Genomic DNA, 14,049 nt, shown 5'->3' with positions numbered 1-14,049 from the left:
CCATAACAGAACTGATAGTGTGTGATTGTAAAGGTGAACTTCATTTACAGGTGACGGATTGCCAAAGTATATCTGCGTTTTATTAATGAAATGGTATAAATCTGTTTATATCTCATGGATAATTAACCGCCTGTAATAACTGGAAGTTGTGTGTGTTTGTCTTTCAAACAGGATATTCATCTGTTTTATGAAATGTGTTTTATAAGTGTACTTTCTGTTTGAACTGGCATATGGGAAAATAAGTTTATTCTTACATCCACAGTTATTAAGCGTCTAGGCCTTTGTATGTAAATTAAGCTCAACCGCGCCAATATTCTACACGGCTATTGGCCTAACCACGCCAAACCTCGCCTTAGCCAGAGAATATTACCAGAAACTCAGAGATTTTAATTTAGAAGAAGAAGAAGAAGTTGAGTTAAGAAAAGTTTACAGGAGAAAGAGAAGGAGAAAAGAATAGGTACCTATTAAAACAGATCTGTACGAGAAACAAATCCATGGAATAAGTCTTAGAACGTTCAACTTCGTTTTGTCTTTTGTTCGTGTTATTCGTTAATGTTTTTGATCATTTTTGCTCAAAGCAGCCAAACCCGTTGCTACGCAACCAAGATATACAACTTTTGTATCCAGCGCGAGAGATATTCTAACTTGTTGCATTTTTGATCGTTTTCCCTTTTTGAGAAGAACTTTGGGAAGTCAGTCCAAAGTTCAGTTTATCCGAGCCATCTCCGCCAGAAGCGTTCTGACCCATAACGCTCAATTGTGGACAATTCCAACAACAAGACTCTGATTACGGTTCCAAGCCTCTGGAACCACACCAGCTAATTGCCACCGCTGTGCCAGTGGAGCGTGGGAATCAACCCGGTTCGTCTTGGAAGCTGATCCAAACCATTGCGGACGGGCTGTCTTCTGCCGGGTACCAGACGACATCAGGGATTCTTCCACCTTGACGCCGTACCCGAACCCCGCTTCTAGGCCCTACCGCCTGCTCCAAGTAAGACCGAACCGAGCCTCCAACTGGGTCTAGCTGGTGTCTTTGAAACGTTGAGTTTTATTCACTCTCCACTCCAAAATTCATTTAGTCATTCCTTTAATTCAATTGACTATTCTAAATTGTCGTCCTAAATTCACGTCTACTTCGCTAGGTCCCGACTAGAATTAAAGGTTACTCATTAGTTAGTTTATTTTCCCATATTCCAAACTGCGTAAGATACAGATATCAAGTTCTTTATAATCCCTGATTTAATTTGATTGTCTTTTTACCCTTGTTTATTTCATTGTGCTGCTTCCTTTCTACTGTCTTTTAAGCTGGTTTACCCTCCCGGCCAACAGAATGCCCGCAGTGTCTCTAAAGCGATGTTGATAATTTCATAATTTCTGACATTGATTTATCCTTGCTGTTAATTGATTATTGATGGTAATAAATTGTTACATTTTGAAAGTTAGAATCGTTTCCGTGGTTAATTTTGGATGGAATCAAGGTCCCTTCAGACGTTGAATTCGCCACTTCAGATATGAGAGTTAGACTGAATTAAAATCAATTTTATTGCAACCCTGCTCACGGTTTTCTCTTCTGGACCGTGGATTATTCAATTATTACACAGAAGAGTGGTGCCCCAATTCGAGGAAAATCACAGTCATAATTTTCATTGATTTGATATTAATTTCTACCGCCGAGGTTTATATTAATATCGAGGCATTACGCTACAATTTATTAATGAAATTGGACGGTAACTGGATGGAAGTGTCGGGTCCTTACCTGGTTTTAATAGTAGAGTAATATTAGCTAGGTTCATATTTGAAAGGTATTTTTTGTTTTTCCTTTATTTCTAATATCATATTGTAGAAAGTGGGTGCCAGCGTTGTCCAGAATTCTTTGTAGAATTCTACTGGGTAACCATCTGGACCTGGAGCTTTATTGTTGAGCATATGCTGGAGAGCTTCATGGAGTTCGCCAACTGAAAGAGGCAAATCCAAGGCCATTTTATTTTCATATTTTAATTTTGGAAGATTCATGATACTAAGAAATTTATCAATATTGTCATCTGTTGTGTTTAGTTGTGATTTATATAAAGTTTTATAGAATTCTCTAAAAGTGTTATTTATCTTGTCAGGATCATGGCTGATATTTCCTTCTGGATCTCTGACAGAGGAGATGGTTGTTTTCTCTTTACTGGTGTTTAACGGATTAGCCAGGAATCTTCCAGATTTGTTGCCATGTTCAAAGTTCTCCAAGCAAAGTCTTTGCACCAAGAATTGCATCTTTTTTTATCTATTATTTCATTAAGTTCAAGTTTAGCTTTCCTTATAGCATTCAGTATGTGTTCTTTTTGTGGGCCCAAACTGAGTAGCCTAGAGAAGAGCAGTCTAGAGGAAAGAACTGAGCATACTTCTTAAGGAAGCTAAAATCATTTGCTGTCTGTTTGTTTTATGTCTTTTGTAAGTCTGTTGTAGAAAGGGTAATCTGCTTTCCATCATCTGCTGGGGTAGCAGAACCAGAACCTGAGACCTAAAGAAAGTGATCAAACCAATTAGTTCTGGAGCAAAGGGAGATGTGACTGTCCAGAGGAAAATACTGCATAAGCTGCTGGACACAAAGGACAACTGCACACCCTCTACACAACACTGAGGAAACTGTATGTTCAATCAGTCTTCCTTGGGTTTGCTTGAATGCAGAAAAGTATAAGTTCTACATAAAAAATCAGTTAGACACCTGCAGCTTATTCAGAACAATGCTGCTCAAGTCTTCACTAAGACCAAGAAAGTGGACCACATCAGTCCAGCTCTAAGGTCTTTACAATGGCTGCCTGTTTGTCAGAGAACAGATTTTAAAGTTCTGCTGCTGGTCTATAAAGCTCTGAATGGTTTAGGACCAAAATACATCAGTGACCTCTTGACCCAGTATGAACCTACCAGAAACCTCAGGTCATTTGGACACAGTTTCTTATCAGTTCCCAGATTCAGAACCAGACATGGAGAAGCTGCATTCAGCTTCTATGCTCCTGGAACAAACTCCCAGAAAGCCTCAGACTATGGAGTCCTGGAGTAAGGTAAGTAGGACTAATAGAGGACACCAGGTTTGTTTTTAATCTGGGGTGATTATAATAGCATGCCAAGCTTAGAACTCAAAGCAATAACAACAGTTAAAATATGACAGCCTTACACAAGCAATAACAAATATACCAATTCAACATGATGAAAACTTGTAAAATGTATAAGACCAGCAGTGTCCCCCATCTTATCTGCAGTAGGGTGCCTCTCAGATTTGCTGGGATTTAAATGTACTGACATTCAATTATTATTTAAAGTCTTTTAAAAAAAGATGAAACTTTAAGGCATGTGTGGAGCCTGTTTGAGTCTAGTTCAGCATTTACTAACTGGAGAGATTTGATCTCCAGGTGCATTGTCTGGATGTGCTGGTCTGGTTTTTAGGGCCCTGATAATGTTGTTACTAATATTAGTTTCATTATTACATGATTACATGTATTCCAAAAGTCTGATTTTGGTCAGACTAAAACAATTGTTATTTTTTCTATTGTCTTGTAAACATGCTGATTTAAAGTTGTTTTCTGTATTTGTATAAAAAGGTTTTTTCTTATTACAACCAAAGCAAAAAGCAATATTAAAAGAGTTTTAGCTTCCTGCTACGGAGTTACAGTGAATGCAGCATCATTGGAAGTTAGGTGGAGAAGACGGACAAGTGTTTTAATTTATTTGTTTTAATATCCATACAGTTAGTTTTATGTTGTAAGGAAAATTATTGTTGTGTGTCTGGATGGGTATTGTAAGGATCACTGATGATTCTACTGTAGCACAAATTAAGCTCCTAACAGACAGTTATTTTAAAATTGAGCTGAGGTTCCAGTAGAGAAATGTGTATGTACAGGTGAGCAGAGAGTGAAAGGGATTATGAAAATGTTCTTATGAGAGGAAAATCAGTTTCCAATGGAACAATAAATGAGACTCATTTTACATAAAGTGATGTATGTCTGACTGGTCCAGGCTGTACTGAGAACAACTGGTGAATGTTGGGATGGATGCATAAAGCAAATGTTGAGACCACAAACGAGAGTTTGTGGTCTTGTATTTGACTACATTTGCTTGAGCAGGAAAAACATGACTGAATGTTGACATAATATAGATATGGAAATATTATGGAAAAAGTCTTGCTGGATGTTTTTCAGGTCTGTTATTTTTATAGATTTTTAAGATTAGATAGTAGAAAAACCCACGTTATGGCTGCATACCTGCCGACATGTGTCACACTGAAGTTCATTCCTAATGTTATAGATCCGGTTATCATTCAGAAGACAGAATAATTCCTATTTTCTTTTAACTTGGTTTGAAATCTGATGTCTGTATTGTTCTGTATTGTAAAATGAACAAGTTTTGGTTCTGTAATGCTTATATTAGGAAAGGCTTTTTGAAGTTGGAAAATAAAGAGGCAAGCTGTTGGAGGTCGAGCTCTACAATCAGAATCAGTATCATACCAGACTTTAAATTCTATTACACAAAATCAACATACATGTGGAGCAAACGTGTAGACAGAGGACAAAAATAACCCATTTCATAATTTTATTAAACAGCTACTTTCAGCTTTCCTCTTCTAAATCTTTAGCAAAAAATGCTGAAAAATGTAGAAATATTGTAAGAAATCTTCTCACACTGGAAAGATGCTTCAACTCCACATCTTTTCTGATTAAAAGTTGTCTAAGCTGATGTTCTGACTTGTTTTTTTAAGCACTGGCAGACATAATTTGCTCAGAAATGTTAGATTTGAATTTCAGATGTAATATTATCTTATTCTAATTATCATGAGCAAACCGGGGGAACGGGAGTATCTACCGCTGCCAGTGGCTCGCTTTCTGGAGGGACTTACATGGAGCCCTTTATACACTCAGAGCTGCAACATCCGTTGACTTCGCTGTAAGAGTGGTCACGTGGATCATGGAGCCTCCGATAGTTCCAAACAAATCCCGCGCTGTCAGATTCTACTATGGAACAGACAGTAGCGATCAGATTACTGAGGGTGAAAACTAAATAAACACATACACGCTTGTCACTGAATGCATTATAATGTTAATGTTGATTTAAGTGATGATCAAGTCATGTTTGACAATAGATTAAATAAGTGTAACCAGCCCGATAATTTCATATAATTTTTGAGGGAAATATTCATACCAACCAACGAGCTAGCATTTATTAAAGATCAGACATGATGGTCCTCATTAGCCTCTATATTTCTTACTGCTAACCATCCTTACAATTCACTTTAGTAAGGTTAAATGATTAGGTTGTTAGGGCTTACTTTCATCTATTAAAGCTAGCTGATCCAACTAGTCTGAGAGGCTTCCCAATGTATGGACTCCAGAGGAGCCAACCACACATTTTATAGCTAACAGGCGAAAAGATTTGAAGATCATCAATAAAACAAAGAAAACAATGACATAAAAATGGATACAGTAACACCTATGCCTACCTGTCAATGTCATGTCAAAAATGGTAGTCTTTTAAAAGGTCTCATGGCTAACAGGTGTTGTTAAATAAGGGATAATGCCCAGCGAGGGCACAGGTGAGGCTCATTTCTACATTGCAGGGGGATCAACTTTTAGGCTCGTCCCTTAGCATTAGCATTAGCTGCATCAGCATAAGAAACATCTCAAACACAGTAAAGCATACCTTTATATCAGTAGCGATACTTACTGATTGCACTAATGGCGAGCCTCTCCAAGTTGGAATTGCTCCTCTTTCCAACCGCAGGGTTGATGCTGTCTTTGCTGAAATTGTTCCAAATTACTGAAACATTCAGGTGCAAATAGAGTGCGGCAAGCAGAGATATCGGTACATTATTACCAAAAGTCATTTTAATCCATTTGTCCCAGGTAGTTTGGTCCGCTGCTACAGGAAGAATAAATGTTGGTTTTGGCAACTGACAACTGAACTTTTGACATGAGAGCTCCATTTCAACTATGGTAGGCTGAGCAGGTGAATTTAGGCGTGGAAGAGGGGCTGGTTTATTCACATAGCCTCCTGGGATAACAAAATCCCAGGAGGAATTAAAATGACATGTTTGCGAGAGTTTACCCTTGTTGGTGGTTCTGCTGTGAACAAAGAGCCCAGACGGAAAAACTCAACCGTCTTCAGAAGTGTACTGTGCGTCCTCAAAAGTGAAAAAGAGACAGAAGAGAAGAAAAAACGAGACAAGGACACACCTGATATGAAGCAACATCAGCTGTTCAATCTGTGTAGACCAAAAGAAACAAAAAACAAAACAAATAAAAAACAGACAACCAGCAGCTACACCTGTAAGGAAACAGAAAACCTCCTGTAATATCAAGTAATAAGAACTGACAATCATCAGAAGCACATATGAAAAGACAAACAAGCTTTAAAAACAAAATCATTAATCACAACAACAGAAACATCAGCAACACAAAGAAAAACATCAACAGAGCTGCAGTTGTTGGTGAGTAAACCCACAAGACGACAAATGTGACCAGACCATCACAAAGACCAGGGGCCCCCATGAAGACCGTCTCTTGGACTTTGTCTGCAACTACTGCTATCTGTATGATTTTTCCTACCTGTTGCGATAAACACTTTTGCATTAACAATTGGCAACAAATTGGAATCATTTTGGGGGTCGATGCTAAATACAATGTGGTCAGTAGCTTGACCTTTTCACTATTTCAAAGTCCAAGTGCTGTGTACTCCACCTGGCGGTGACCTCCAGTATTAAATGTTTTTGCTGGCCGTGCTTCTGACGTTTGGATCAAGTAAACGTAGTGGAACGCTGACGTGTACGCTTACATTCACAGCAAGTATATGGCAGCCCTTACGCCTTTCTGACTGGCAGACAATCGTACTGGTCCCTAAACCAAAGTTGGAACCAGCCAGCGAGTTCAGACTGAAAAATGTTGGTTTGGACCCTGAAAAGCCAGTTCCCAACAGACACCGAACAGAACAGAAATACTGGTTCAAACTGTGATGCCATGAATCAATCAATACAATGACCATGAGTACAGTTAAAATAGTTTAATAATGCAGCTCCTTCCTGTTGACAGTCCTGTACAACATGAATAGATGTGTAGTGTAAAGTCTGATAAATATCAGCCAATCACCAATAAACATTTGATCCCATTTGATGATTTACAATTTATATGTGCATATACAGTATATAATGGCAGGGTTTCACTACTCACTTCTTTAATACTACTACTACTACTACTACTACTACTACTACTACTACTACTAATAATAATAATAATAATAATAATCTCAAAGTGATATTTCCTCTTTTTTTCCCACAAGGAAATGTGGTTGTTTACTGTTATGTAAAACAAGGCTGTGCTTTTTTTTCATATTAATAATTTATAACTGAATTTGTTTATATTTGCCTAACAGTGATGGTAAATGTCTACACTGGACAGTAGAGCCCAGAGAGCTGCAACACGATGGACAAGATGCTGCTCCGTGTCTTGTATTTCTCAGGTCAGTAGATTATTTCATATTTAAGATATTGAAATTGTTTGTGTCACGCTGTGTATTTAGTAAAGAATGGGTGTTTATCTCACAGAGTGGTTCATCCTCTGCACCTGCCTCCCCCGTCAGTACCACTATGTGGGTCAGCCTTTGAACTGGACTGAAGCTCAGACCTACTGCAGAAAGACATACACAGACCTGGCCACAGTTACAAACATTGAAGAAGTTATCCAACTCTTATCTTCCACTAACTCATCCGCAGCCTGGATTGGTCTGTATAGTGAAATCGACTGGAAGTGGTCTGATGGGTTTAATGGGAATGGGTCTGAGTACAGGAACTGGTATACTTTTTCTTATCAACCTGATTTTGTGTCTGCTGTGCAGTTCTGTGTTTCTATTGGAGATGGTGGAGAATGGTGGGATGATGATTGCTCAATTACCTACCCGTTTTTCTGTAACAGAGGTAAAGAAAATAAGCACATACAATGTTCCTACTTTGAAACATTAACCTCAACGGTTGAACCCTCTCCACCCTGAAACTGCAGGAACACAAATGGATCCTCAATTTGTTCTGGTAAATGAAAGAAAGACCTGGTCCGACGCTCAGAGGTACTGCAGGGAGAACTTTATAGATCTGGTCACTATAAGGAACAACACAGAGAATCAGAGGGTTCAGAGCTTGGTGCCTATTGAGGACTGGGCATGGATTGGTCTGTACAGAGATCCAAATTTGTACTGGTCTGACCGGAGCAGCTTCTCCTTCAGCAACTGGGATGGTATTCCAAATGTAATTGGCTCAATGAAAGTCATATGTGGTGTCACTAACTCAAAACGTTTAGGAAGATGGAGGTTTTTGTCCTGTGATACAAGAATACCATTCGTCTGCCAAAGCCTTCCTTCAGTGGGTGAGTGGCATACTGACAAACAGCGCTTTTATCAAATGAATTTTAACATGGATGTTAAAAATGCATTTATGGAGATATTTATGTAAGTTAAGCACATGTTATTTTAGTCAAATAATGAGTAAAAGTAAAATATTAAAGACTACTGAGAATTTCAGGTTGCTTTTTTCTCTATTTCTACTCATTTTAGTTATAGGTGATAACATTTTTTAAAGCTCAAGGTATGAAAAAAAAAGAGAAAACCAAACTCCAGAAACACAGAAAAATGTTGTAATGAATCTTACTAGTTGCACACATTATCAGGTCAACACATGTACACACTTTGTAATAAAACTCTTGATTTGTGAGCATTTCCTTATCAAAAAGCATGTATCATAAGCTAAATGCTACAGCTAATGTTTTGCTCTCTTTCCCACCGTTTGTCCAAGCTGCAGTAAAGAAGCAGGTTGTGAAGCTGAGGCTGAGCCTGAAGGATTCCTCTGTTGATCTGAACAACCAAAGTGTGAAAGCAAACCTCCTGAAAAAGGTAAGTGTCCAAAGTCCATCTGGTTTAATAATTTAAAAGTTTGCATGTGTTTGGCTATGTCGGCCAGATCTGCCGGCGTTTAAAAGAATGTAAATAATAATAATTATAATAAAAAAAAAACTTTACAGATTACATTTTAACAAATGTGTCCTCTTTCTAAATGGTGTCTCAACTGCAAACCATCAGGTCTAGCAATTATAAATAATAAAACAAATTCCTTGTATCAATGTAACTTTAATGTCAGAGAAGGCTTTTACTTGTCTGTTGACTTAAATTAATAAATGACATTTTTAAGCTTTAGTTTCATTAAAAAAAACTTCTACAACTTCTTAGAAAATGTGTGGTGTTGTAACGCGTATCAAAGTGTTAATATTACAGTACTGCTGTCACCATGGCAAAAGAGGAAGAATATATATATATATATATATATATATATATATACACACACACATTAACGCGTTAATCGCACGTTAATGCAACGCTTAATTAATACTGTTAATTCTGACATTCTGGACTTTCTGTGGATACCACACATGTTTAGAGTTACATAAAGACATGACACTTCACTCAGAAACGAGATGTTAACTCCTTAACTCCCGGTAGTGGAGGCTGCAGGTGCAGAGATTAAGCTAAACAGTCAAGCTAAGAATGAAAGGTTAGAGAATTTATATGCCAGAAATCTGGATAATGAAGCAGTGAAGGTGCATGGATGGACGTTATTGTGCGTATTGTGAATATTTCACTCTCCTCACCATCTAGAAGCTGTGAGATTCTAATCCTGCTTTCTGTCTGTTCACCTGATGCTGATATTCATCACATATTGTTCCTTCTGTGTTTAGAAGGAAGCAGCTTCACAACTTTAAATTCATCCCGCTGACTTTTTACCTTTTAGTTAGTAAACTCTGAACATTTCATCCTTCTTTTTCCCCTCAGCCAGCTAAATAAAACTCGTTAAGAGCTGCAAATGTTATGAAACTTTTCAAAAAGGCAACTTAATATATATTTTATTAATGAAGAGCCACCATTGTTATTTTTGAAGAGCCACATTTTAATTTCCATTTTTAGATTTTAAAATAAAGAAAAACATAAAACCTTTATTAAAAAAGAGGACAGACAGACTTTCTTCTAAGGGATGTAGATATTTGTGGAAAATGATGTAAAGTAAAAAAAAAAAAAAAAAAAGTCTGATTGCATTGGTTTTCTTTATGTACTGTAGGCCGTCTTTTAAAGGAAAGAGACATTTTGTGCATAACAATGTGATTAATCGCAACATATCATGTGATTAATCCCGATTAAAAATTTCAATTGTTTCCCAGCTCTAATATATGACATATTTAATATACAAACTATAAAAACTAAAAAATCTCGACACATCAGACGTGGTGTGGTTAACACAGAAAAGGCATGAAGCTGTGTTTTTGCTATAGGCTGTATATAAAAGATGGGAGGAGCCTCCATGACATTACTCGTAGGTTTCTGAAGAGCAAAAGTGAAGTTCGCTGGGCGGTTCCTACCATTGCCATCTTGGCAACGTCACACGTGTCATCATTCCTGGAAAATTCTTATTGCTTGTTCTTGTGGGCTTTAGAATGAAAACAAAGTTCTTGCTTCTTGTGAAGAGCGTAACAAGCTTTAGTGTGGGTTGTTTTACTTTAAGTCACATGCAAAATGTGTCTGCTCTTCTATTTTTAACAAGTGTTAAAATTGTGTAACATTAATTTAATGAGAGTTCATTGAAGCTAACCATACAGTCTTCCCAGGGTTAGATCAGATTCTTTCAGAGATGTTGACCTTTAAAGTTAATTAAGTAGGTGATGATAATTGTACCTCAGAGCATCTCTGATATAGTTACCTGGGGATGTGACACATGTAATGGGGAGAAGTGGAGTCCCAGTGATACATTTTCCCTCCTCCACAGGTAAATCCAACCATACAAACGTAGTTAAATCTTATATCACATATGTGCTTCTCTTCTCTTAGCTTCAGGAGAAACTGGAGGCGAGTGGAATGACTGGAGTCACTTTAAAGTGGAAAGAACAGCCGGATGGGAACGTTTTCCACAAGGAGGGATAAAACTCCAAGGAGAAGAATAGAAAGAAGAATGAACTCTGACATAGTTGGACCCAGTTTTTTTTTTATTTGTGCTCATCTGGAGAAGTTTATGTCATCTACTAAAACTCACAGCTCCTCATTATTCTGTAATTCATACTCAATCATAACATAATCATAACAATTGCAAGCAGTGGGGCGACCGTTCATTCGCTGTAGCCAGTCCCAGACTTTGGAACACTTTGCCACTTGAGTTGCGGACAATCACAGATCTGCCTTAGTTCAAAACTAAGCCAAAGACTTATTTGTTTTGACTTGCATTTGCTACTTAACTACATTGTGAGTCTTGTTTTACACTAATTTACTCTGAAAATGAGTAAATGTCTAAAACTGTAAAATGTCTAAACTGTTATTGTTAACCTGTTTTTAGTTGTTTTTATTCTCTTATTATTGCACGTTGAAAAGCACTTTGGTTCAGCTGTTGCTGTTGTAAAGCGCTATACAAATAAAGTTTGATTGATTGATTGATAACATAAATAAATCCTGCACACCCTCAAGTAAGTTTATTTTTTTAAAGATACTTTATTTATCCTCTGAGGGAAATGATCATTTTGTGGTGTTTTTTTTTAATTGGAAACTAATTGGAAGTTAATATTTTAAATTTTTATTTATTTCTAGATTTTTATCTCATTCTTTTTAGTAGTCCAGATAATTTTATTCTGATATTATTTTACAATATTTCTCATTACTTCAATTCTGAATAAAACAAACCTTAAAACAGATCTTCCTGGCAGTGATTTATTACAGAATACTGACTGACCTTTTCTAATTTAGACACAATTAATATTGAAATACTTTTCCCTGAGCCGCCACCTTACCGTGGTGGAGTTTGTGTGAACTAGTGATCCTAGTGGCTATGTTGTCAGGGGCTTTATGCCCCTGGTACCCCATGGTTACCCATGGCAAACAGGTATAGATATAGTTGGACTCACCTCAATGCACGGCTTGGGCTCTGGAACCACTATCCTTGAGAGGGGCTGGACTCTCTTCCATTCTAAAGTTGCTCCCGGTGAGAGGCGCCAAGTAGGTGTGGCCATGCTCATTGCCCCCTGACTTGGCGTCTGTACGTTGGGGTTTACCCCGGTGAACGAAAGGGTAGCCTCCCTCCGCCTTCAGGTGGGGGGACGGGTCCTGACTGTTGTTTGTGCTTATGCACCAAACAGCAGGTAGGCGTACCTGTTAGGGTTCCTGTCTGTCTCCCCTGTGTATATGTGTTCTCAGATTATCCTAGTGTGTGCGTCTGGCTCCCTCTGTCTGTCTTGTGCGTCATGTCTGTTTTCTACCTGGAGAAGTTCAGCAGCAGCAATCATCTCACCTGGGCAGATCATCACACCAGGAACTCATCCACCAATCAACTACCACAGTATTTAAAACACCGGACCTTTCTGCATTCTTCGCCGGATCATGCAGTTACCCATCTGGTATATCGTGGCCTTTCTTGCTTCTCTGTCTCAACAAGTTCATGTCTATAACGTCATTCTTGTATTTAGACTCCTGGTGTCGTGGATCCTGCCTGTCCTGTCTGCCTGCAACCTCCTGGACTGTTTTCCTCCATACAATCCACTTCCTCGTCCCTGGCTCCAACCAACCACCCGTCCGACTCTGCCAGCTTGCTTGCCAGTCCAGTCAGCAGCGAACCTCTGAGGATCTTGGATTTGGAACTTTCATCCTGTTAATTTTCTTGTCAACATTAAAACCCCTTTCTTAATTGATCATCCTCTGTCTCCTGGTTGCTCAGTGTCTGCACCGTGGGTCCAGAAACCCTTGCCTGTCGGACTCACCGTAATAGTACCCACCCTTTTTGGAGTCTTTGGAGGGAGTGTTGGAGAGCACTCTTTCCGGGGACTCCCTCGTTCTGCTGGGGGACTTCAATGCCCATGTCGGCAATGACAGCGAGACCTGGAGGGGCGTGATTGAGATGAATGGAACACCTTGTTCAGGCATAAAAGTGTCAGCATGTGCACTTGGCACCGGGACACTCTAGGCTGCAGTTCGATGATCAACTTTGTAGTCGTATTGTCAGACTTGCGGCCACATGTCTTGGACACATTAGGGTGAAGAGGGGGGCGGAGCTGTCAACTAATTACCACCTGGTGGTCAGTTGGCTCAGATGGTGGGGGAGGATGCCGGTCAGGCCTTGCAGACCGAAGTGTGTTGTGAGGGTCTGCTGGGAATGTCTGGTGGAGTCCCCTGTCAGAAAGAGTTTCAACTCCCATCAATGGCAGAGCTTCAACCATGTCACAGGTGAGGTGGGGGACATTGAGTCCGAGTTGGCTGTGTTCTGTGCCTCTATTTGTAACGGGACGGAACGAATGTAACCGAAAGGAACCGGAAGGGAGCAGGCGACACACTTCCGGGTTGGCGAACTGCGCGCACACCGGCTTCGTGATTGATGGCTGTTATAAAAGACAGCTAGGACGCCACAATAGTAGGTTCGTGTGTGTAGTCGTCTGCATCCAGTTGCGTCGTGCACCCCTGGCTCAGTAGGTAAATGAGTTAAGGTTGTTGTAGCCTGTGTACGGGACAGCATGCTGAATTGCCTTCTCCCCTGCCGGTGTAGGTACCATTTTAAGGTCCAGGTGATTCATCGCCACACAAGCGGAACACCTTGCAAGGATAGAAGGTACGGCGTCTCGGGCGTGTGTTTTATTGTGTTTGATTATTGGGAATAATAGTTCCTTTTCTTATGTTTTAAAAAGACGGGTGTACCAGGAGGGTTTGGGGTCGTTCTCTGCTTCCTGTCTTTTGATGAAAAGGTAACCGTGTGTGTGGCAAGCTTTGTGTGGCACCTAGAGTTTTTATTAATCATTTGATTTTGTTTGTTTATAGGTGCCAACCTCCTTGCCACTGCCGTTTTATTCCGGGTGTTTTATTTCTAAAAACTGTTTTTATTGATTATTTATTTCTTCTGTTATTTCCTTTTTTTTACTAATACTTCTCCATTGTTGTGTTCCCCTCAGGATACTGATTTTAGTTGTTACCAGTGGTTGGTGTGGAGGTCTCACAGTGGCGACAGCAGACAGGACTGGGTGT

Source organism: Melanotaenia boesemani, chromosome 5, assembly GCF_017639745.1.
Source record: "Melanotaenia boesemani isolate fMelBoe1 chromosome 5, fMelBoe1.pri, whole genome shotgun sequence".
Classification (NCBI taxonomy): domain Eukaryota; kingdom Metazoa; phylum Chordata; class Actinopteri; order Atheriniformes; family Melanotaeniidae; genus Melanotaenia; species Melanotaenia boesemani.
The sequence above is the reverse complement of the archived record's forward strand: the minus strand, read 5'-3'. Positions refer to the sequence as shown.